This window comes from Oenanthe melanoleuca, chromosome 1 (assembly GCF_029582105.1).
Source record: "Oenanthe melanoleuca isolate GR-GAL-2019-014 chromosome 1, OMel1.0, whole genome shotgun sequence".
NCBI classification, from domain to species: domain Eukaryota; kingdom Metazoa; phylum Chordata; class Aves; order Passeriformes; family Muscicapidae; genus Oenanthe; species Oenanthe melanoleuca.
Genome location: NC_079333.1, coordinates 103,657,795 through 103,682,170, shown reverse-complemented (window position 1 = coordinate 103,682,170; position 24,376 = coordinate 103,657,795). Strand labels below are relative to the sequence as shown.

The 24,376-nt window shown below is 41.7% G+C and overlaps 1 protein-coding gene across 2 annotated transcripts in view; it reads right to left on the bottom strand.

Annotated features, from left to right (window-relative positions):
- The window catches only part of SYTL5 (synaptotagmin like 5), a 78,422-nt gene extending 54,876 nt beyond the window's left edge, over positions 1-23,546 (bottom strand). The window contains exons 1-2 of one of the 2 annotated variants that reach the window (XM_056502538.1): positions 23,283-23,546; positions 19,171-19,269 (exon numbers count right to left, since the gene is read on the bottom strand). The gene's annotated coding sequence lies outside the window, so the exon portion shown is untranslated. The remainder of the gene's footprint in view (positions 1-19,170; positions 19,270-23,282) is intronic. The other variant, XM_056502545.1, reaches the window with a different exon arrangement.
- Positions 23,547-24,376: the final 830 nt, after the last annotated feature.

The following is a 24,376-nucleotide window of genomic DNA, read 5'->3' as shown; positions in this document are numbered from 1 at the left end:
GTCCCCCCCCCAAAAAAAGCTCTAAAACAATCAAATGTTGCACCATGAAGTTTGTTCTTCAACTCTTGAAAAAAGTGTTTCTATTCATACCATAAGACCAAGTTACTTGTAAGCAAAAGGAAGAAATCCAACATGTGAACTGTTCTTTGGTATTATTAAGGTCAAGTTCTTCCTTGAACTCCCTAGAAAAATGCCTGATGAAATCCTTTTAACCCAACCAGATGCCAACATCAGCAGACTGGAGAGCATGGGGCACCAGCACAAATCTCACAGTCATTGCTTGTCTGGTCAAGGTGCTCTGAAATTCTGTTTGCTGATTTTCCTTGCAGGGGTAGCATGGGTGACATGAAGCATTATTCTCATAGGCATTTATTATTTTTAACTGGGGAAAAAAGGACCAGGTTTTATTGGAAGAGGAAAGCCAAGAGGTAAAAGGGAAGGACTGAGAGAAACAATTAGAAATTTGGGACTGCAAAACTGTTTGGATTTTTTGTTTGTTTTTTTTTTTTTTTTAACATTTAACATTTTAACAAGCACCATTATTGGGTTGATGATGTGCTACAGGTAACCAGGGGTTCTGGCAGAACCACAGTGCAGTGGTAAGGCCAAGGACACCCTACCTTGTGAGATATTCTGGGACTGGGAATTCAGGGAAGATAAAAACTGCTTGATGAGATTAACTTGACATCTGGTAATTTCTTCTCAGCTTTTCTTTTAACCCTAAAGAGATTAGTACTCTAGTACAGGCCATAAAAAAGCCTCTAATATTCCCTTTGACTAAGTGTGTTGCTAATCCTTGAATGTCCTGGGAGATTTTTCTCTCAAAGCAGGGAGGCACATATGACATCCAAAATTTCCAAAGCCATAATTGGGAATCCAGTTATTTCATTTGCCACCTGGAGGGTCGAATACACAAAGCCCAGAGCAGAACTAAGCACTGGTAAGAGTGATGAGAACACAAATTGTCAGATAAGTCAGACAAAATTTCAGGGAGTGCTACACATTGCTGTGCCAGACATAAATCAGTTGAAAGATCATTCCATTCAGTTTCTTACAGGGAAGAAATCCTAAACCACAGTGGTCTATTCAACAAAATTCTGGTATCTCATGCTGACAACTGAATTATGGGGAACTATGTGAATTTTGACTAGAAACCATTACAGCCTTGTTTGTGAAGACAACAGAAACTATATCAGAGTTTGCAACATAGAGAATAATGCAGAGCATTATGAAGTTTACCAGATGGAGAGATAGACATAAATTACATTCCTGTTACCCACAGTAACAGAAATATGTTTGTAGGTTCTATTCTAGTAGAATAACTAAAATCGACTGAAGTTGAATTTTATTCACAATGGTTTGTTTTGCTTTCTTTCTATTTTTTACTGAATATTCCTCGCAATTTATCCTTCAGTCACATCTGTGACAAAAATCTTGTGGATTTTAATTGTCCTTGTCACCTAACAGAGGGATTTGACAGCTATCAGGAAATACAATTTTTACCTGCTTAAGTGTTCAATGTGTTTTATGTAGATTAAAATACATTGTCAGTTAGCAACAGGATCCTCCTACAGAACCAGGATGGCTGCCTGTTCAATGATCTCATACTCAGTACTAGCAAATGTAAACCTCACCAAGGAGAGCCTTAAAAAGCAGCATCCTCCAATTATCTAATTGCTCTTGTGGGGGAACAGCTCCAGCACACTGAGCTCACCAGCAATGCAGGTTCTGTGTTCAGGCTGCAGTAACAGCCCTGATGCTGAACAGCTCAGTTTCCTGTCCAACACCTATGCACCTACCACAAAATTGACTCTAAGATTCAGACTCACCTCACCTTCCAGATTTTCTTCTGCACTATGAAATTGCCATTCAAAAATAGCATTTCCTAACCAGATGCTCCCTCCCTGATGAATCTTCAGCAAATACCTCAAGAGAAGCTCCTCTTTGCTCAGACAGGCTCCTTCTCAACATGTTCCACTCATGATCTCTGCCCAGGTGATATTTTGTACCCCAGGCTAGCTGAAGTAGTGGTAGCAGTTGACTTTGCCTAAAACAAGTTTTCCCAATGCTTTGACATTGTTAACCTTGTCAGGCTAACTTTTAGGACTGAAGATACTGCAGATATCTTTAACCCTCAGGAAGCAGATCTAGTAAAGAAAAAAATCCTTGGTCTTGCATCCTGCATCACTCCTGCCTGATTAGACAAATTCTGTGTTGAAACTCCAAAGACTGCTGCTTGTTCTGCCTTGTGCTGGTACAAGATGTGCCAAAACATCCCCCACCTCACAGAAGGACACCTGCTTTGGTCCCCTTGTGGTGAGTGCTGGGCACTCCTGTGGCACTCCTGGCTGTTAGACAGGAGGACAATGACAGCACAACCTGCTGGGACATTTGCTCTACAGGAAAGGAGAAAACAAGTAAAGAGATGCTGCTGTTAATAATCTACCACTTAAGACTCCCCTGATTTAGACAACACATTATTAGAGACCAGGCCTGTATTTCCAATTAAGACTTAATAGGAAAATTTGCTCTTCTCCTTTCCTGCACTACTTTTGCTGTCTTTCTAAATGGTCCAGAATAAATTAGCTGACAAACGCTGAATCATGAATCAGCCTAGGGTTTAAAAACAAAACCAGTCAGCCAGCTTTAAAAGGTGACAATGCTCCTTTTAACAGGTTTCTGATGTTTTATTAAGCAGCCCTGGGGCTGATTAGGAAATGTAGTTGTTTTCATCCTAAAGTGAGTGAAGATTTCACACAACAGAGCATTTGAGGAGCAATAAAATGTGAACTAGGACACTGGGAAAAATGCAAACCTTCCCTAAAAGGATGGGCTTTGTTCTAATCCACTTTAAGCACTTAGTCAGAACATCAATTTCTTAAGGCAGAGTAAAGCAATGATCTGATGACAGACTTGCAGAGGAAGGAGACATTTTTCATTCATTCCTGCTCCACTGTGACATAATCCCAAGGCTGGATGTAAGTGAGCTTCTCAACTCGGTGGTTGTTTTCCCTTGCCTCATGGGAACAGTAGAAAAAATGCTCAGTGAAACTATCCCCCATGCTTCTGACACTTCTCTTACCCTCATAGAAATATATCCCTAGAACAGAGTTCTAGTCTTTGAAGCTGTGGTTGTGGGAAGATTCATTAGAAATTACATGCATTTATTAGCATAAGACAGCTAAATTAGACAAAAATTAATAAAAAGGTACAGTTTATCCTGCATATAACTGTATCCACTACATACAGATACCATGTCTATCCAGAGAGCATTTGTTCACCCTCCCAAGACAAAAGAATTAAGGATTGCCTAAAAAATAAACAACAAAACAAAAAAGCAGGGAAAAAAAAAAAAGCATTCCAGTGTGGAAAACACACCATTTATTTTTGCTAACTCTAGCCACACAGATTCTTGTGGCAATTACAGCACCCCCAAAACTGAACCTCCCTGAGGGACATCAGTTCAGAAATTATGGTGAAACAGGAATTGTGGTGAATCCACTGCAATCAGTGGTGTTTGCAGTTAGCACAGGCACAGTGACCATGAATGTTCCTGCCATGGGCATCCTCCTGAGCCCAGCAAGACAACACTCATCTGCACTGCAAAACACATCTGCTTCCTCTCTCCCCTGTCTTCCTGGGAAGGAGGAGAAGCATCCTGGTCTCTAGAGACAAAGCTGAAAGATGAAGGGAGAGGAATTATCCTCTTTTCTTCAATGGCTCTGTCATCAAATTGCCTGATGCAAGAAATTGCTCCCAGGGCTGAGCCATTATGTTTACCTAGCTGGAGGCCAGGACATGGAGCAATTTAGTGACTCAGCAACAGAGGCAACATTTTCCACATGCACTGACTGCAGTGGAACAGGAACCACAGCATTGCCTCACACTGCTTGAGTGATAGAGCCTCCACCTACTGCTGGCAGGAAATCCTTTGCCAGCAGAGAAATGTTTGCATTACATATATTTACTAGCATGGGTGTATTTAGGATAGGCATAAACTGTATTTTTATACTGATAAGGAAATTCCTAACAAGAGTAGCCAAATGCAGCACGGTGTGGTGGCTGTAATTGACTTTTGCCACTTAAGAAGCTGAGATAGATCATCTCCTGAAAAGGCACCAATCCCTGCTTGAACCAAAGCTGCATGAGGTATGACAGCCCAGCTGGAAACTCTGCAGGAACAGGATTAATGGCATTGCTGACTCTTCCCTAGGCTTCAGGAAGCCACAGGTTCCACCTCCCAGATCATGCTGGCACTGTAGCTCACAGCATGGTGAGTCTAAATCCAGTGCACACAGCTTCAACACTCAGATGAAAAGAGGCACATTTCATATATGTGCTGCTTAAAGCACACAAATCCTCTGTACACTGAGTTCATTCACGTGGGGTCTGAAATAAAATTCAAAACTAAGATGGTATCAGTAGGTACCACCAAAGCATGTCCACATCCACAGTTATTTCTCTATTTTCTGAGGCCCAGAGCCATATGAAAGCCAATGATGGAGGAAGGAGGAGAAGGGCTGCCCACATTAAAATAAAATGGCAGGAAGACATAACAATGCACAAATGTAAAGCTTACCATGCTGAAACTGTAGTGGCCAGCTTGGTTTCTCCTCCTGCTCTCACTTAGGCATGCTGCTTGCAGAATGCCATGAACAGGAGCGAGACAAACCAGCTTCACTTCCCAGCAGGGTGTTTGCAGAGGGCACACCCCAGGTGAGCAAACCAAGTGTCAGCAGGTCCTGAAGGACCAGGAAATGCTTGTTGCACAAAATCAACACATTTGTAAGGTGAGAAAGAGCCACTTAAGACACCGAAGTCAAGTGGCAAGAAAGGGAAACCAAACCACACTTATTGAATGTGATCTCTGCTAATTGACAGGGATTAGCCCTGTGAGAGCTCTGGTCAGTATTGCAGTGTAAATAGTCAGCAGATTCTTTGGGTAAGAGCAAACTTCAAAGCCCTTTAGAGGTAAGAGCTGGAAGACCATGAACTGGGAAGTCATGTATTGCAATAAAGGAAGGATCATGTCTGAGTGGCAGCAACAGTGTTTGAAGAGTCATTTAAAGCACAAATTGGTATCAGTGCATTGGAATGAATACAGGCTGAGACAGAGGCTGAAAATACAATTCCTTATGTCTACTTCTTTCTAAACAGTGTAGTATGAGTGTGTTTGACTTCAGAGTAATTAGAAAAACCCAGATTTATTAATCAAACAAACCCAAAGGATCCAGAAGCAGTTCATTTTTTAGGCTGGGCACAATTCCAGCTGGAAATGTCTTGGCAGAGCTGTTGTGTACCTTCCTACAGGACTGCAGATCTCTCCCACCACAGCCAATGCCTGCAAGCTATATCTAATTTTTACAATTACTGTAATAATATTTCAAAACCAAAATCATGAGTGTTTAAAGGCTGAAGCAATAATGTTAAAGCTCATTAAGTCTACGAAGCAGACCTTGCTGTGTGAGGAAGCAGTAAATTAACTTGCCTGACTGTACAAATAAGAGAGCTAGGACTAAGCTCAGCACTGACAGCCTGAGCATTCATTAAACATTGCTCCTTCTACAGGTCTCCCTCTGCTTGTTTTTTCAGCCCTGATAAAAAACATCAGGTAACACCACAAAAAAAAAAAAAAAAAAAAAAAAAAAAAAAAAAAAAAGCAATAAATTACATTTTCTGTTTTCCTGCTGTAGAAATTTCAGCTCATGCAACTGTGCAGTCAGGTTAAAACCCTCAGGGAGCAGCACTGCCCAGAGAAAGTTCACTGCAGAGACACTGCTGGCTGCCACCCCAACAAGCTTGGCTTATTTTTCAAACTGGGAAAAATGCAACAACCATTCAGGCAGGGGAACAAGTGCAGAACAAGCCAGAGGTAGCAAGAACACCAGGCAGCTCATTTGTGAGCATAAGCCCATGCTCCATAGAGATCCTGCAAAACAAGGAAAGAATTTAATTCCTTCAGAGCTTTGGAATAAACAAATATCTAAGAATCTTTTCTATATTCAGAGAAGATTCAGGGGAATCTGTCATATTTAATATAATTTATTTATCTTAAAGGAGGCAAAGAGTGGGAAGAATGACACAAAAGGGTGGCAACCTTTTTATTTTGTTTTGCTCATCATTGGGTAAATATGGTTTACCTTTGTGGCTGGGTATTTGGCCAGAAAAGAAGACATTTCCCAGGGCAAGAATGGAAAGAAAATTCAATGCATCTGTTTGCCAAATCAAAGAAACCAAACCGATCTGAATCAAAGAATGAATGAAGAAAAAATATTTCTGCTATTGTGAAGCAAATAGCATCTGTGCAATGTTAAATCAGCCATGAAAATATGAGTTAGGGTTTGAGTCATCTCAGTCTTATTTTTAGTCACTGTGTGTGTGCAGGCAGTAATTCATTCAGCAGTGAACTTTACCTTAATACATTTAAGTTAATCCCTGTGTCTTTATACTTTCTGTGATGAAATGGAAAAAGAAGCAGTAAACTGAGGTCTAGAATAAAATGGATTTGCACATAGTTGTAAAACAATACTGACCTTAATGCATAAATTATTAATTTAACCAAGACTCACCATTATGAAATTTAACTGAGACAAGTTGGAGAAAATTTATCAATTCTTTACTTCTAAAAATCTGCAGCATCCTTTCCCCACATTAAAATACACATGGTGTTTTGGGAGCAGGAAAAATCTTCCTGGCATTGAATTCTTGTGGAAATTGAAAGCAAGTACAATGCCAGCAAGATTCCAAATTCTTCTTCCTAATCACTAGTGTTTCTTTCCAGTATCAACACAGTTTAGCAGTTAAATTGATATATATTTTGTTATGACATGACTGTTTCTGACACCAAGATCACAGGAATGGAGGAGCTGACCCCTCTCATGTCCATCACTGGTCAGATCTGGCCACAACCTTTGTTCATCATCCTTAAGTTCCCTGTCTCCTCTTCCCTGGGACTCGAGGCTGCAGCCACCACCACATTATGGGATCCCTGGGGCAGTGCCCTGTACTGCAGCACTGTTACAGGGAGCTTCATCTGACATGGAGTAGAAAATACAGGGTAGAACAAATGGACTATTTTCCTTACTTAACAAGACTTCATAAAAATGTATCTGTTTCTTTTAAATGCAGAAAGTGATTGACTGAAATATCAGCAGGTTTATCTTTTTTTTTCCCCAGCAGTATTTTTTCACCAAAAAACCAGCAGCAGATATTTTTCACAGAAATGGATGAAGGCTCTTCAAACACACAACAGGAATCTATTTGTATCTTCAAATTCAAATGCTTTCACTAATTTGCTGGACTAAAAGTACTCCAAAGGATGTGCCTTCACTTCATCAAACATTTCGTTTTGCAGAAAAACTCATGACTCATCTGAGGTTTAGTCCACTTGAAACAAATCAAAAATCATTGATTTTGCTTTCTTCATGAACAAACCAAAATGGATTTCTCTCTGAGCTCTGCAAGAGGGCTGCAGGAAGACTGCTGCATAGTCAGAGCAGAGGGAAAGCATCCACCAAGCCAGTGAAACCCACTCTGGGCTTGGGGAGGAGGTGGCACAGACCTGGTGTGTGAGTGCTTTGCATGAGGAAAGTGCATGTGGTGTGTGTCTGTAGGAGATGAGAGCCCCAGCCCTCCATTAACTCAGCCTGTTTGATGCCAAGTGCTCATTTGCCTTTCTGCCACAACAGTGTGGTGTAGTAACACTCATTTTACACTATTCTTGATAATGACTTTCTATTTGATTTAACAGAGCAAATAGATTTGCATTTTAATGAAAAGAAATAAGCTCAATCCCAATCTCCACACATATCAAAGGTGTCTAATCATAGGTTGTGTGACTTCTCTCTGTAGAGGTGTGAAAAGTCTTTAGGAGATTCACGTGCACAGGGTAGGGGTAGAGATCCGGATGGCTGGTGGATTTTGGACTAGGTAATCCATAAAGGTCCCTTTTAATTCAAACCATGACTTTATCCTATGATTTCTCTTATTTCTTCTGACCTAATCATTCCACTGCCTTTCAACAAGCAACAGAGAGAAATGGGCATTTCCAGGGCATGACTCACCTCATCTTCACAGGAACATTTTAGAAAGGTCAGAGGAGCCCTTGTCTGGTAGCATCCATTTCTCTCCACTGACTGTGATGGGGATGAAGCAGGACCACCTCAAATGCAGGCATGCAAAACATGTGAGCAAACCTGTCCTACTTCTCATTTCCAGCATAAAATGGGCTGTTCACAAGGACACTTGTCCAGAAACCAGCCAAAGGATATAAACAGCTCAATCAAAGAGTGGGATGAGCTTAGAGTGTTGCCTTGTTTTGTTTTCCATTATACACAATGCTACAATGGTTTTCTGTACAAACAGCAAATAAAGCTAACAGGTCTGTTAAATCTTCCATGAAATGCAGTGTGTTCCTTCAGAGTATCTGCCTCAAAATGAATATGGTTTGAAAGTCTGCATGTATAATAATACAATTTTCCAAAATTCTTATAGCAGGCAGGAAAAAAACCCCACAAAAATCTAGTTTAAAAATGTATTCTCACAGGTTACACTGCTGTCTGCCTGAAGTCTGGGTTGTGCAGAGCCCTGAGGATTCCTTCCAGCAGGGCAGAGGAGGTAGTGGACTCTGTGGAGTCTTCCCTCTGCTTCCCAAGGTGGGATTTATAACAATGCCTATCCAGAACAGCTCAAAGTAACAGGAGATGCATCTTTATGGCTGAGGAGCAGAGTTAGTTGAGTGAGAAAAGAGCTGGACTCTGCTGCTGGATCTCCTTAGGAGCCCAAGGAGCCCTTCCAGCAGGAGCCTGCAGGGACTGTCTGCCAGCACTGTGCACAGGATCAGCATCCCTTCCCACACACTGTGTGATGAAGTGGCAGGTTCCTTTGAAAACACTGTTACTCAAACCAGAGGAACATCTGGGGTGGCTTTCATGGCCATTTTCAAACTCTGCCCTTGCAGTGCAGCCCACCCAGTGCCTCAGATGGATGTCTCCTGAGCCAAGGGCATGCAGCTGAAGCTGCCAGAGCTGAACAGTCTGTCTGGCTTCTGTCTACTTTGCACACAAAGCAGCCACAACTCTCCAGCAGCACAACCTGCAGCAGTGGTCAGTGAGCAGCAGCCAGGGACAGGGCTGGAGGGGTGGAGTTCAAAGCTGCACAAGGGATCGCTGTGTGGGACCTGCTCCAAACCAGAAGGAACTGGGTGGAACTGCTAAAGATTACTTTAGAGAACAGGACAGAAGATTACAGATATCCATTGCAGCAATACCTTAGGAGACCTGAGGCCTTGACCTGTCTTTGGCAACAATCTGACTTTTTCAAACAAACACCATCTAATATACACAATCCTATGATAGTCTTTGATAATTGTAAGAAAGGATCACAAGCTTTCTCATCTACCCTTCTGGCTGTGATCTGCCAAGGCAATTCCATAACATAATAGCAGTGGCTGCTGTACAAACAGCAGGAAGATATAGAAACCTCAAGAAGCAGCTCCTACTCCAGCACAGACACATCTTTAATCATGTTTCTTCACTACAGGTCCCTTTATTACCATACCATACAAACTCTCTTTCCAGCTAGATGTGCAATTCCAGTGGCACCAGAAGCAAGAGAGTTGAGGACCCTGGAAGTGAACTTCCAGACTGTCTGCCCATCCTAGGGCTGCTTATCCAAATTTTCAGAACAGGTGTTGGGCACAAGCAACATACTGCTGGGACACCATCTTTTAGGTAAAGTGGGGAAAAAAGGAATTATTCAGGGGGAAAACTGCACAGAGCTGCATTCACAGGATATCAATCACAACTTGACCTTTCTGCAGCATCTTTCTGCCTCTTTTTGGCCAGGATTCAGTGCAGCTATCTGCATAATAAGTGTTTCAGCCTTTTAATTACATTTGTAATACAGACAGCTTATGCCACTTGAAATTATAGCAAAATTCATCATTATGTGAAGGTTAAACTACTCAGTGGTCAGGGTTTGAGACAGAAAGCACAGTGGATGCACACTTCCAGTAGAAAAATCTATGAAAAATCTTGCAGAGCAGAACAAGTTCTGAGATGGTCAATGTGCACAGAGAAGGAAACCAAAGTCTGCCAGCCCAGCAGGGATGGTGGCCCCGGGAAAGAACACCTCCAGGATGTCCAGGACACAGTCAGGAGCTGCTAATAGTGGTGTCCTTGCCACTGCTGCTCCTCTTGCTACCCCACAGCAGTTATCCCATCCAACTTGACTGTAATGCAAACTTCCTCATTTACCAGTACAGGTTTAAGTGCTAAGGATATATTTATGGAAGCCTGGTTAATAATTTTCAGTATGAATAAGGCTACATTTTTTCCAGTGATCCAATACTAGATACTCATGTTCCATATCTCCTTACATATCATGTGTAGCAGCTACAGTTTAATAGATGCCTCCGGGGAGTACATAGGAGTGATAAGGACACAAGTTTTAGCTTGGGACTATTGAAAGGTTAATAAGATGTATCTATACAATCACTGACTCACCCAGAGCAGAGATTTGGGGTAGGTTTTGTTACTTTCCCCACACCAGTCCGTGTATCAGCTTGCTGTTGCAAACAGCTCATGCTCAGCCTAGCAGGGATTCTTCTCAAAAGGAGTCCTAAATGCATCTTGTCAGGGACAGATTACCAAGATAATCTGGAAAAAAATGCCTCCTTATATGATAAATTAAGATGGCTAAGGAAGAGAAAAGGACTGGGTTTTTTTGTGATTTATTCCATAGTAGATAAGTGATCTTTCCAGTCTGTTGGTTTTGGAACACCACTCCCCAGTGGATAGTGCCCTGTGCTCCCACATGCAGGGACAGACACCATTTGGGTCCCCTCAGAGACTGAAGGAGAAGAACTTGTCAGGACCAGAAATCTTATTTTATGACTGAAGAATAAGCCTCCCCAGTTTTAAAAAAGCCCATGGTTTGGCTCTATCTACATCTTTAGTCTTTCCTCTATGATTACTGCAAACCAGCAAGCTCAAACACACTTTTCCTCTTTAATTCAAAGTCACTAAAGCAGGCTATCAAAAGCATGTTGAAAGAATGAAATATCCTCCTCCAATGTGAGGGGATTGTACCTGGAAACAGACCATTGAAGTTTCTCAACTAATTAAAATTTACCCCAAAACCCTGCAGACCAACCCCAAAACAAGAGAGGCTAACCTGATCCCTTTGTCAACCTGCAATCTCTCTGGAGGGGTAATTCAGTGTTAAATACTTGTTGAAAATAATATCTGAAGACTACATTGTCTTTAGTACTTGAATCTGTTACTGAGAAAACTGCAAGACATTTCTGAAAGCATATATAATCCTCAGAAAGGGCAGCTACTCCTCTTAAATAATGAGTCCTAGAAACTCCAAGCCACATTTTAGCAAATGTATTCAGATTCTCAGCCTCTCCCTCCACTCCTTCATCTCTTATATTTATAAATACACTACCTGTAGCATTACTGCATAGCCTCTGAAAAAGAGAAGCACAGTACATTACAAATCAATTCAGGGTGGCAAATGGAAGAACTTTCTGGTTGAACTCAGCATAGTTTAGCAGCCTGTTTGATGGCACAACTGCAGTGCAGCTGTGTCAGCCCATAGGTCAAACACAGTATGAGCTCCAGCACTCAGAGACACCACAGGATGCTGAGCTGTTTGCACACAGCATCCTCAGTAAGGTCTCCTGCCATAAGGAAATATGTGGTGTTCAAGCAGGGAACACCACTCCATTAACAACAACAACATTTAACAGTTCCTTTAATTAAATTAGAGCTTGAGCACATTTTTGGTGCATGGTGAGGGAAAAGGGTTGCAGGTTGAACTGTGTTTCTGTACAAAAAGGATCAACCTTTAGATCATTGGATTTTCCAATCAAGACATGATCAACTTTGATATATTTTGGTAATATTACTCAGTAGATTTGGCAAACTAATAGACACACTACAGAAATTACTTCATTTCTCAACATTCCATTTTCCCTTTCCCAGGAAGAATTTTACCATCAGAGATGCAGAGCTGTCAAATCTCATCTATAAGATTCACTCCTTTATTGCTCAGCCTCCCCCTCAGCAGCCCAAGTGCTTTCCCACAGTTGTGAACAAACATAACTGGTCAGCTCACCCCACATCTGTCAGATGAGGTAAGAGTAGGATAAAATCTGATTGCAGCACCACACCTTAACATCTCTCCTGGCTATAACCCAATTCCCAGGTGCAGCTTCCCTGTGCAGATCCAACCCTTCCAAATAACCCAAAGTGCATGGGAAGCAGCCATCCCACTGATCAGGGCAGAGATATTCCCATGACACAGCCAGGGATCCCAGCCTGCACATCAGAGGCAGAGAAACAAGAGGTTTGGAGGTGGTGTGGGCCAGGGATACCTTGCTCACATGTGAATAAAATCTGATTTGCCAGACTAGAATCTCCTTGGGATTCTTGGCAGATAAAGGAGAGGCTGTCTCTGTGCAATCACTGAGGAGATGATCTCACAGGTGGGATGTTCTCCTCAATTGTTTGTGAAGTGAGTAAGCCAGGATACTCAAAAATATTCTGTTTAAATAATAAAAAAAATAATAAAAAAAAAATCTGAATTACTTATATACAGTCCAGATGTTTGGAAACAGGGATGTCCTACCCATGAAGGCAAAAGGAGAGGCACAATTAAATTTCCAAATCTCTAGGTGTGGACTAAAATAGGATTAATAAATGAATTCATTGCTCCTAGATGTACTGAGTGCAGGCCTTATTGCTGCTACAAACCAGTTGACAAGGAGATTACTCATGACCTGCTGTGGAGACAAAGGGAAGATAGGATTGAATATGAAGTGTATGAATGCTTTAGACACTGGAACATTCCCTCCAGCCTGCTGAAGGAAGATTAGCTGACCACTTAGACACAGATTACTCAGACTTCTCATTCTCCTGCTGCCACAGAAATGGGTAAGAAGGATTTAGACTGTCAGATTCAGCAGAATTCTGAGGAATACACAATATTTCATTTCATATGTTCTTATATATACAATATCCCATTATACTAGTCTCAAAATCCATGCACCAATTTACCTGCTCTGACATCTTTCTTGTATTGAGCTCTGAAATTTTCATCAGCTTTTCACGTATTCACTTCTGCTGCAGTAGCCAGCAAAGCTCACTGCAATTCATTTAAAGGCAGATTTAGTATTACTTGGCTCTCTTCAATTGGACTGTGTCTCCTCAGTAATTTTATTACAGATTTCTAAAATAAAAGTTCCATGTATAGAGGTAATTTTCATGTAAGTTATTATAAAACCCCCGAATTCTTGGGAAGTTTCTTGGATGCTTTTGTTCTGTGATATTTTGTCATGCAAATTATCAGTTCACCACTGCTCATGAGAAGTCCTGAGCACATACAAAAATATGGAAAGGGATAATCCTGCAAGAGGAGCAGCAGGCTGGTACAAAGAAGAAATCATTGCCACCCAGCACATCTAAACCACAGCAAATCTCTCAAATTCTCACAGCACATGGGGACAACCCCATCTCCTGGTCCAAGAGGTTAAGCCAAGGGAAAAACACATCAGGGGCCACGAGCCTCACTGATATTATTTATGGGTATACCAGATATTGCACTAAAATGCAGCCATTCTATCAAGTTCCTAAAATTCTCATTTTCTTTTCTGTGGCAAATAGGATCCCTCCCTTCCTGCCTGGCATATAACATCAGGTAGGCCAGGAACCTTCTCTGTTAAAAACAAACAGGTCTTATTTTCCATTATAAAAGGTCAATTTCCCAATAACTTTGCCATGTTACCTAACAAAAATTAGGTTTTTTGCAATACTCACACTGATGCTTAGGGACATTCTAGATGAACATTCTGAAAAGAGCGTGGAAGTAAACTCACCACATTGCTTTACTTTGTAATAGGTGTACACCATTTCCATTTTCACAAATTCATACACAAGTCTTAGGACAGGGACCTCAGACTTAAAAGGATGAGAAACATTTTCTGTCAGGGAATATTTTTTTGCAGATGCTGTTAAAATCTGGTTAAAACCATATTTTAAGCTTGTGGAAGAAGGCATAGCTCATATATGTTCAATAAGTCTTGCAAAAGCTACCAGTTACATGAAGACAAACTTACCAATGGTCAAATTTGGGAAATTTTGGAAGAATATGAAGGAAAAAGAACCCAAAAAATAAACAAAAACCAACCACAAACACAAAATAAATAAATACAAAATGAAAGTTATAGTATGTGCAAGAGGTATCGGGCAACCTGGTCTGTAAGAATTTCTGGTTATGCCATTTATAGTGCATCCAAACCAGTTAATTCCATCTGTTCTCCTGTTCTCACTCTTAACAGAAGGGAAGTTCTTTCAACACTTCTATAACCATCTTTACCATCCCTTAAAAAAAGAAATCAAAACTTCTGGAACAGCTGAGACTATTTGCTTAGTTAAAAGAAGGAATACTATGCATGAAAACAAATAATTCCTTTGATGACTTTCTCATTTAAACCAGCACTATAAATGGTGCAGAAGTTAATTAAATCAGAGATTGAGAGAACATGTCACTGAAAGCTAAGATTAATACCCTGGGGCATCAGTATAGAAACAACTCAGTTGGGGAGGTTTCACAGAATTTAGAAAGCTGGCTTTAATTTTTAGACTATCAGGTCCATTAACTGCAACAGTGCAGACACAAATTTAACTAAAGAAGTACAGGGACACTGGATTCATTTAAGTTTCGATTTATGGACAACTGTGGGAATGAAAATTAAAGTATTCCTTGGTATTTGCTCCATTCCTTTTGTACTTTCTGGCATAATGTAAATGCTCTTATTCATAGAGCAAGAAAAACTGCACTAGCACAGGTCATGAAACATCATTGCAATGTATCAGTTAAAGGTTGTGAGCCTTAAATACTATTTTGCTGTTTTCCACTTGGCTGATTGCTCTTCCTTTTTTCTTTTTTTTCGTTCCATTTTGTCACAGCTTCTCTCACCCTCACCCTAGCTGAGGTCTCTAGGTACATAAATAATTAAAGTTATTTAATGTGGGGAAGGTATAACAGCATTTTGGCAAAGTAGTCACTCTGTCTTTAGGGCTCCAGAGGAATAAAAGATTGAAGAGCAATTGTACCAGGGGTTGGAAAAGGGACTCTGAGGGTGAAATAATTAGACCTGTGAAAAACTATCTGGTTTTGCTAGAGCTCAAAGCTATTACTTCCTTTGTGTTTCAGCCATTGTGGCTTCACCAATCATTCTGTTCTCACTCACTTTAGACTAAAACCTACTCAAGCCAATCCAGTTTAGATGTTTTTCCAATACAGAACAGCCACAAACCTTGGAAAGCCCCATCCATTGTGCCAGACGGAATTGTCTATGAGAATGAAGAGCCCAGTTAGAGCTGCTTTAAATACAGAGATACAACCTCTCTGGTAATATAAACTGATACAGCTCTGCTGAAGAAATTGAATTGTCATTATATTGTTCAGTGGGCTTCAGCTCATTTTTAGCTTCCCTCAAACCCAATACTTTTAGCACAATATTGTGTTACAGCTGTTGCAGAAAAACCAAAAGGTCTCAGGTAGCCAGGGAACTGCAGTAAGCCAGCACATTAAAGCATACTCTTCCTCTGGTAGAATCACTGGACACATTATCATCCAAAAAGCAGAATTTGTAGAATTTCCATTTATTTCTAAAGAGTCTAAAATCTCTCAAGTATAACACAGAATTCATTATGACACCACCATGACCATGCTGACCTTCTATTTAAGTTTCATTTTACACCAGGGCTTAATAACACAATGGGAGAAGTCAGCCTCTGCTACTGAGGATTATATACTGCAGTGCACAAAACCCAGAGACAGAAAACCAAAACTATGCTGTACAATACTGTTTATTTATCAAATCAGCATCCTCAGATTCCATCAGGTATTAGCTGGAGATTCAGAAGTAATAAGCTGAGTGGATTGCAATGCCATGGAATCACTTAAATAACAACAGAAAAGTGGTAATTAATTAATAGAGAACATAGTGATGGTCTCTTAATTAAAGGATGTAGATATTTTATAGTACAAAAAGAAATTACATTTGGCTAATTCAAAAACATTTGCTTGATTTGTGACTGACCAATTGAAAGATTTTTGTTTCTAGATTGTTGTACAGTTGGACTACTTTCTTTTTACACTCTCCACAGTCACTGGCAAATAAAATAAATCAAACCACAGGGAATGCATTTCAATATTAGAGGTATTTTCCACTGCTATTTTTAGGTACTCTTTCAAAAGAGTAAGTTTCTGTCTATGCTTTTAAAATGAAACACAATTTGATCAGGTATACAAGGTCCTTTAAAATTCAACAGAAACTCACTGGGAGCAAAGAAACTCTTTGTAAACCACAAGCACAGGTTGCTAATTGTCACTGGGCTCTTGCAATAATTATTACCCATCTTGTTACTGGTTCTTTTGTTATTAGAATTACCAATTCAACAACAACAACCAAAAAATCCAATCTGAAAGAAAAATCTCACAGCCTGGCTGTGTGAGGCTGTCACATAATTCATTATTCTGTCCCTTTTGCCATTCCTCTGTTCCTTGAATGTCACAGTGAAAACCTTCAACCTGGTCTCATTCCCTCCCCATTAATAAAAGCCGGAATTTCAAAAGAGGCTTTTTTGAGAATGCCAAAAATAAACTCAGTTTGAAAATAGTGCAAGTTTATACATGAGGTGTGTTCTACTGCCAAGGAGAATCAGTAGCATCAAATCAGAAGGCAAGAGTATCAAAAAAGACTTGGAATACATCTAGCTTCTTGAGCCTTGGGCAAACAAAAAGCATGTGCTACACCCGTCATGTACAAAAAACTATTCCACCATGACCCACTTGTGCAGTTTAGGTGCCCTCATTTCTCATGAGCTCATGGGGTTTCCATAGCTGAGATCAGCTGTTTGTGTGCTGGTGATACACATTGACACACCCCAAACAAACCTGCAATAATCCATGACATACTGTCTGATTGCTGCTTCTGGTATCAAATCAAATATGATACTGCAGATTTAAAGTTCAGAAACAGTTATTGCTGTTTAACCTTACTTTTTCAATTAAACAGAGAAAGGCCAGCAGAAAAAAGCATTATTTGTGATATTGGTATGCATTTTAACATGGCCCACTACAGATACAGTGAACCTCTGATTCAACCTACAGTATATTTAAAATGAATTTAATGAAATTATTCTGTCTTTAGTAATAAAACTGTTTCAGATCAATCCCTTCAGAAACCAAGATGTGAATGAGTGCAGAGGTTCAATGGCTGAAATCCAGAACCTCCATGATCTCAGTGGGCACATGAATGGGACAGAAGATAGATTGCAATGTTCAGAGAGAGGAATTTTACAGGTATCACTGGTCCAAGACTTCACCAAGCCTGACACTGAATTCTTAACTGCTTTTACTCCCAAACACAGTCTTTTCATATTTGGAAACATTGTGTGACAAACTAATATGAAAATGTTTTCATAAAATTAATCATAAGTGAGTTCATATTTCAATTCAAATTTAAGGACTATGACATTAATTATTTAGACACTTAATTGAGAATGTGCACTTCCAAAACTAGTGTACCACAAATCATTTTGACGTGTTTCTGCTCTTTTCCACGATAAAAGTGAAATGTCACTGGCAAGGTCATGGTTTAAAGTGATTTCATGGCAAACAGCAAATTCCTGCAAAATCAGAGGTTGTCTCAAAAACAGTTTGTAAGAAAAAAACTTGATCAAGAAGGACTTCTATTTTATTGTGGATGATACCATTTAAATGATTCCATTAAAGATGCTCCCAGTCATAACCAAAACAAACCCCTGCTGAAATACATTCAGAAAAACAGGAAATCCAAAGGAATATTATTTCTAGTGCCCAATGCTGACAGCCTAGATACTGGGAGAACAAATGGCTAAATTTCCATGAATAAACTTCATTTGAGTTCTGAATCAGCATCTAGGAAGGCCAAAGCCAAACAAACCCTCCCTAATGGAAGCACAGGGTTTGCAAACACCCCATGGTGCATAGAATTCCCAGCCCTCTTCCAGGGCACTCCTCACCTACCCCTCACCAGCCAGGTGACACTTGTGTTTGCACAGGCTCCTCAAACTTCTCCACCTTTCTTTGCTGCCATAATTCCCCAGCAGACACATAATAGCAAGGAGGTACAACCTTCTCCCTCATTCATTTTCAGTCTTACCTAATAAATCGTTATTCTTCAGTGCATTAATTGCTGTTCTCCTCCTAACTGCTTCCTACTCATCCATATTGTTCTGACAGTGAGGGGTTCAAAGCTAGACAGAGTCAGGAACTACATTCCCATTAAAAACTTATTATTTTCCCCCTTCTAAAACTTCATAGTGGTAGTATCAATAAAGAGAGCTCTAATCTGGATAAAGATGCCAACAGTTAATAGACATTTTCACTACTGTAGCATCTGAATTTTAAAATATTTAAAAGGTTTAAAATGCATCTGTATAAAAAAAGGATAGAAATGCTCCTTGAGAGACAAATATACTTACACTTCTATTCCAAAGCATGACTAGAGTCAAGAAAGATGTTTTATAGTTGGAAACTTGAAAAACATTACAGAAACAACAGCTGGTTTAGAAAACACTGTTAGAAAAAGTGGCTTCTGCAATGCAACATTTCCATGCAGGCAGTTATGTTGCTTTTTTTTTTTTTTTTTACTGTCAATTTTCAGTGCAAAACTTAAATATGTTTCAAACCTACAGGCTTCAAGAACAGTCACTTTCCTCATACTTCAGTCTTCTGGATTCCTATGGACAGGATTAAGACTCTCCATTCCCCACACAAACCTCATGCTCTTGGCTATTGATATTAACACACTCCATTATGCAGTTGGTGTCATTGCTGCACTAATGCCTACAGTGAATATAGACCATATATTTAATTGAATATGTATTTAATTGAAGCCTTCCAAATTTGCATGTGCGTATAAGCACCTGTTAATATTAGCTTTATTAGCCTTTTAATTTTCTTAATATTGTGAGAATGGGAATTTAGATCCTTATTCCCTCTATTTTTCTCTTCTCTGACTCACCAGGCACCAGGGATTTTGTGCAAAGATTCAGGAAAATGAATGAGGTTTTAGAACCAATAATAAGTAGCACTATTCTCAAGACTGACCTTCTTTCAAGCTCTCAATGGCTGCAGAAGTAAGGAGGCAAGCTCGGATTCAAAGCACATAAAACTGCTCAAAAAGCCATCAGCTGTGTCATGCAGTAACTGCAAATGAAAAAATATAATCTCCAAGTGACAAATGTCTTGCTTTCAAACTCCACTTTTTACCAGATATTGAATAGCAGAATCCTTGAAAACAATGTTCCTGGGGTCATGGACATTTGCTTCCACATTATTCAGATAATACCTGCAACTTTTTTATCATACACATAAAAAAAACCTAAACTCAAACATCTTCTCCAAGCACCACTCCTGTTCAAGCCCTGGGAACACACTGGTGCTGTACACAAATCCTACATTGCCTCCATCTCCATATATATTTTATAAATGATATAAGCTTGGAGACCCTCATGCTGTGAACATGTTTTCCTCCCACCTGTGGATGCATTGCTTCTTACACAGCCTGGACAGGTGAAAGGTGGCAGGGTGACCCTGGAGCCCCAGGTCAGAGACAGGATCATGTCCAGCTGCATGAAAACCTCCAGTCATCCCCACACAGAATGCAACTACTCCTAAAAAGGACAGGCTGTGGTGAAAGATAATATCTCACACACAAAAAAAGTTTTATGTCAGCAATGAGGGATGCCTAAGGTAATATAAGTACTCCAGAGGTGCATTTAAGTGAAGGTGCAGAGCAACTCTCTTCAAAATAAATAAAATGCTCATTTAAGGAGCTTCTTGTTAATACTCATTTGTGGAATATAGTTCAAACCACAATGGAATTTTGTTTCATTTCTGATTTCATTTCTGTTTCTTAGCAATACAAAAAGCATACCAAGGGAAAAGTTACAAAGAAAATAAAAACGTTCAGATTAGAGTAATTGAATATATAAATTTCAGTGCAGGCAGAGAAAGATTAAAAAAGAAAAACCCAAACCACCAAACATCAAAACAGACAAATTCAGTTCTCAAGCAATTGATTCTGCCCTGAAGGTGTGTCCCAGGATATGGAAAGCCCCACAAAACAGGGTCACTCACTCACACCTAGGACAGACTAAGAGACGAGCTTAAAACAGAATTTTTTTTTTTTTTTTTTTTTACAGAAGACCCAGGCTGTTTGGAACAGAAGAAATGCAGAAAGCTTCACTGCTATATACTGTATATATGCTTATGCATTCCTTCAACATAAAGAGTTTAGAAAAGTTACAGTGAAATTCAAACAAATACACACATAAGTTTCCTGTGCCTTCCACAAATTACCCCCCACCTTCCACCCTTAGAACCAAATCCATGCTGGTCTTCAAGGTCTATTCTCCTCACTGTGCTCACCTATTCTGTCTTCCTGTTTCCAGGCTCTGAGGCAACAAATACATGAGTGTGCTCATCCCTGGTATGAACAAAGTTTGATGAGAAGGCAGAGTAACTGCAGGCAAGGCAAACAGCAGTAAAACACTGGGAAACAGTGCTCAGCCACAACTCAGGCCAGCTCTGCAGATGTCCTCAGCCATCATGCTGTCAGATTCCCTTCCTCCCTCCACCCCACGAGACCAAATGGTAGCTAATCATCAGATATAAAATTTATCTCTCTTGATAAGGAAACTTAGAATATTATGTAATACAAACATATCTTGCAGACAGGCAAACAACTGGGTGGCTATTCTATCACACTGAAAATTGTTTAATAAGATCCTTCATGTCTACTGTCTTCCCACTGTAAAAAAGTACAGCTACAACCCAAAATTCACATAGAATTTTGGTTAAATAAGTATTTATTTTATTTTATTCAACTACCATGAAATCTAAAAATGTCAACGTGCTACTTAGTGTTTCTTAAGAGTAAACATAGTGCTGAAGGCTGCTTAGAAATGGTAACATGTTAACTTCAAATGTTTAAACACTTTGATAGTGTTTGGGAATTGCACCCACGTCTAAGCCTTACAAACCACATTCCTCAAACCTTACTCAGATCTATGAATAGCAACTCTCATTGAAACTCTCATCTTCCATAAATTGCTTAGATGGAAAACAGAAACATGGAGCTCTCTGGATCAAATTGCATTTGGGGAATAATTATTAAAGATACACAGAAAAACATAGTAAAAGTCTAACCATTGAAACACAGAATGGCTTGGGTTCAAAGGTTCATCCAGTTCCATCCCTCCTGCCTCGGGCAGGGACAGTTTCCTCTGGATGAGGTCACTAAAAGCCCCACCTAAAATGGCTTTCAACACTTCTAGGAATGGGCCATTTACAGTTTCTCTGGCAATCTGCTCCAGTACCTCACCAACCTTATAATGAAGAATTTTTTCCTAATATTCAATCTAAATCAACCCTCTTTCAGCTTAAAGGCATTACCCCTTGTCCTATCATTATATGTCCTTGTCAAAAGTCCCCCTCCATCTTCCTTGTAACCCCAATTAGGTACTGAAAGGTGCTACAAGGCCCCCCCAGAGCCTTATCCAGGCAGAACAACCCCAAACCTCTCATCCTGTCCTCATATCAGAAGTCATCCAGCCCCCTGCTTATCCTTGTGGTCTCCTCTGAAGTGACTCCAGCAGGTCCATGTTGGTTCCCTCCCATGCTGGGGCCCCCAGAGCTGGAAGCAGCACTGCAGGTGGGGTCTCACCAGAGCAGAGGAAGAGAATCCCCTCCCTGGACCTGCTGCCCACACTCTGCTGATGGAGCCCAGGACACGTTTGACTTTGTGGGATGCAAAGGGCACACTGTCAGGTCATACTGAACTTCTCATCAGCCAACACCCTCAAGCTCTCCTCAGGGCTGCTCTCAGCATTATTCACATCTTAACGTCCTTTTACATCAAGGAAATCGGGAAGCAAAGGAAAGAGGATGCATGGAGAGTGTGCTCTCAGAGATGATGGAGTTTTCCTGACTATGCAGCTAATGAAGGCAATAAGAGTTCATTGTGATCACCTGTTCTGGCCTCCCCTACATACAGCCCATAAGATTTTCCCACACAAAGTCCTGCTATAAATAAACCTGCCTTTAGAAAAAACATCCCTGGTTTAGTTTTTTTAGTGATGAAAACCTCTAAGAACTTATTAGTCTAGCCTCAGGATGTCAAACTTCAAATTTCCACCACTAGCTGTTCTTAAACTTTTTTTTTTTTTTTTTTTTTTTTTTTTTTAATAGTAAAGAGCCCATTCCTCACCTCAACCTTTTTAGGCAAGGATCCAACCACTTATTCTTCCTTTTGGATCCACCGAAAACAACACATACTCGAAGAGTCTCTACCACAAGGGTCTTTAAAATGCTTATGGGCTGCACCTTGAACAAATCTCTCAGCTGAAGTGCACACAGCAAAACAGTAACACCTGTGCACTTCAGGAGTAATTGTCCCACCTGCTCCTCTATCTTCTCATATTCATTGAAAGGGCTACTTCCCTGGCAGTCACATTAAACGTTTCCTGCCGAGGTTTTCCATGAATCACCAACTCTGGGATGCAGAATCCCTAACTGCTCCTATGCTATGATTCCACACTTGCAATACTGAAATGAGTGGTGGTTAGTTGCACTCAGTGGCTATCAAGCATCCAAAACTACTGTGTAATTGATTCTCAGCCTCCATCATTTATTCTTTTCTTTGTATAAAAGAAAAGGATTTATTATTTTATTTTTCATAAATTTGAAGTTATACATGATTGTATTTAAGAATAAGTAACTATACTTTTTAAAAGAAGAAGAATTTAGACAGCACACGGCAAGAGCCGATCTTCGCCTAGGCGCCCCAGAGCTGCTCCCCTGCTTAGTGGTGCAGAGACCTGCCCGTTCTTGATCCTCCCTCCCACGGCACAACCACCCCAGACGGCAGCACTGACGGGCAAGATCCACCGCCTTGGATTTTCACAGTTACACATTGTAAAAAGCATTGTTAAGAAATAAAACCCCAACCAAAAATGCGGGCATTAATATCAGGTTATTAACACCAAAGCACCCGCTCCCGGCGGGGGGAGCGGGGCAGCGCAGCCCCCGCTCCGGGTAGGAGGGTCCGCACCGGCACCGTGCCGCAGGCTCCGCTCTCGGGGTAAAGAAAAGGGAGAAAAAGAGAACAAAACCAAAACACCCCCCAAACCAGTTGCTATCAAGAATGTCGGACTCACCGGGAACCTCGGCAGGTACCTCGGCAGGAGAGGAAAACCACGTACCAGCTGCACCATCGCTGCCGCCGCCGAGGGCTGCCGCTGCTGCCAGCTCCGCAGCCCGGCGGGGCCGGAGGTGAATTCCCTCTCCAGGCTCGGGCAGGAGCTCGGAGCCGCTCCCAGCCCGGACAGCCCCGCACAGACGGGGCACGGGCAGCTCGCAGCGACCCCGCAGGTGCAGCCCTGCCACGGCCAGCCCGTCCCCGCTCCCCGCCCGGCTCCTCCCGCAGCCCGCGGCTCCCGGGGGTGGCTCCAGCGCGTCCCGCCGCACCGCTCCCGCTGCCGCTGCCGGCCCGGCCCCGCGCCGCGCTCCCGCAGCGCCTCTCGCCGGCTGGAGCGGGGCCGGGAACGGGGTCGGGATACGGGATGGGAGCGGGGCCGGGATCCGGGACGGGAACTTGGCAGTGGGGGGAGCGTGGGTACGGGAAGGGAGCGGACCTGGGATGCGGGATGGGAGCGGGGCCGGGATGCGGACGGGAGTGGGGCTGAGATATGGGACGGGAGCGGGGCCGGGATGCGGAACGTGAGCCGGAGCCGCCGTCCCGACCTGCTGGGAGCGGGGCCGGGATGCGGGACAGGAGCCGGAGCCGCCGTCCCGACCCGTCGAGAGCGGGGCGGGCGGGAGCGCCTCCGCAGCGGCTCCTCTTCTCCCTTCTTCCCCTCCTCCCCTCTCCTCTGCTCCCCGTCCCCTCCTTCTCCTCTCCCTTCCTGCTCCCCTTTCGCTGCCCGCCCCGGGGTGTCACCGCCGTCCCACGCAGGGGGGACAATGGGGACCCAGGACAAGTCATCCCATCTTTCCGACGGGGTCGGGAAGGGTGCGGATCCCGCTGGTATCGTCTCCTGGTTTTCAGCGGGGGGTTAGTAGGGCTGAACTGGCAGCTCAGGGGGCGATTCTGTGATTTCTCAGGAAGGGTTTGGAAAGGGGAGAAAAGGGTATTTACATTTCTACGGGTTTTCGATCTTTATTAAATAACAGGTGTATCTGCACCAGGTGAGGGAAGTGTCCAAAAGGTGAAACTGTATTTAAGAGTACAATAAAGTCACTTGTCATAGCT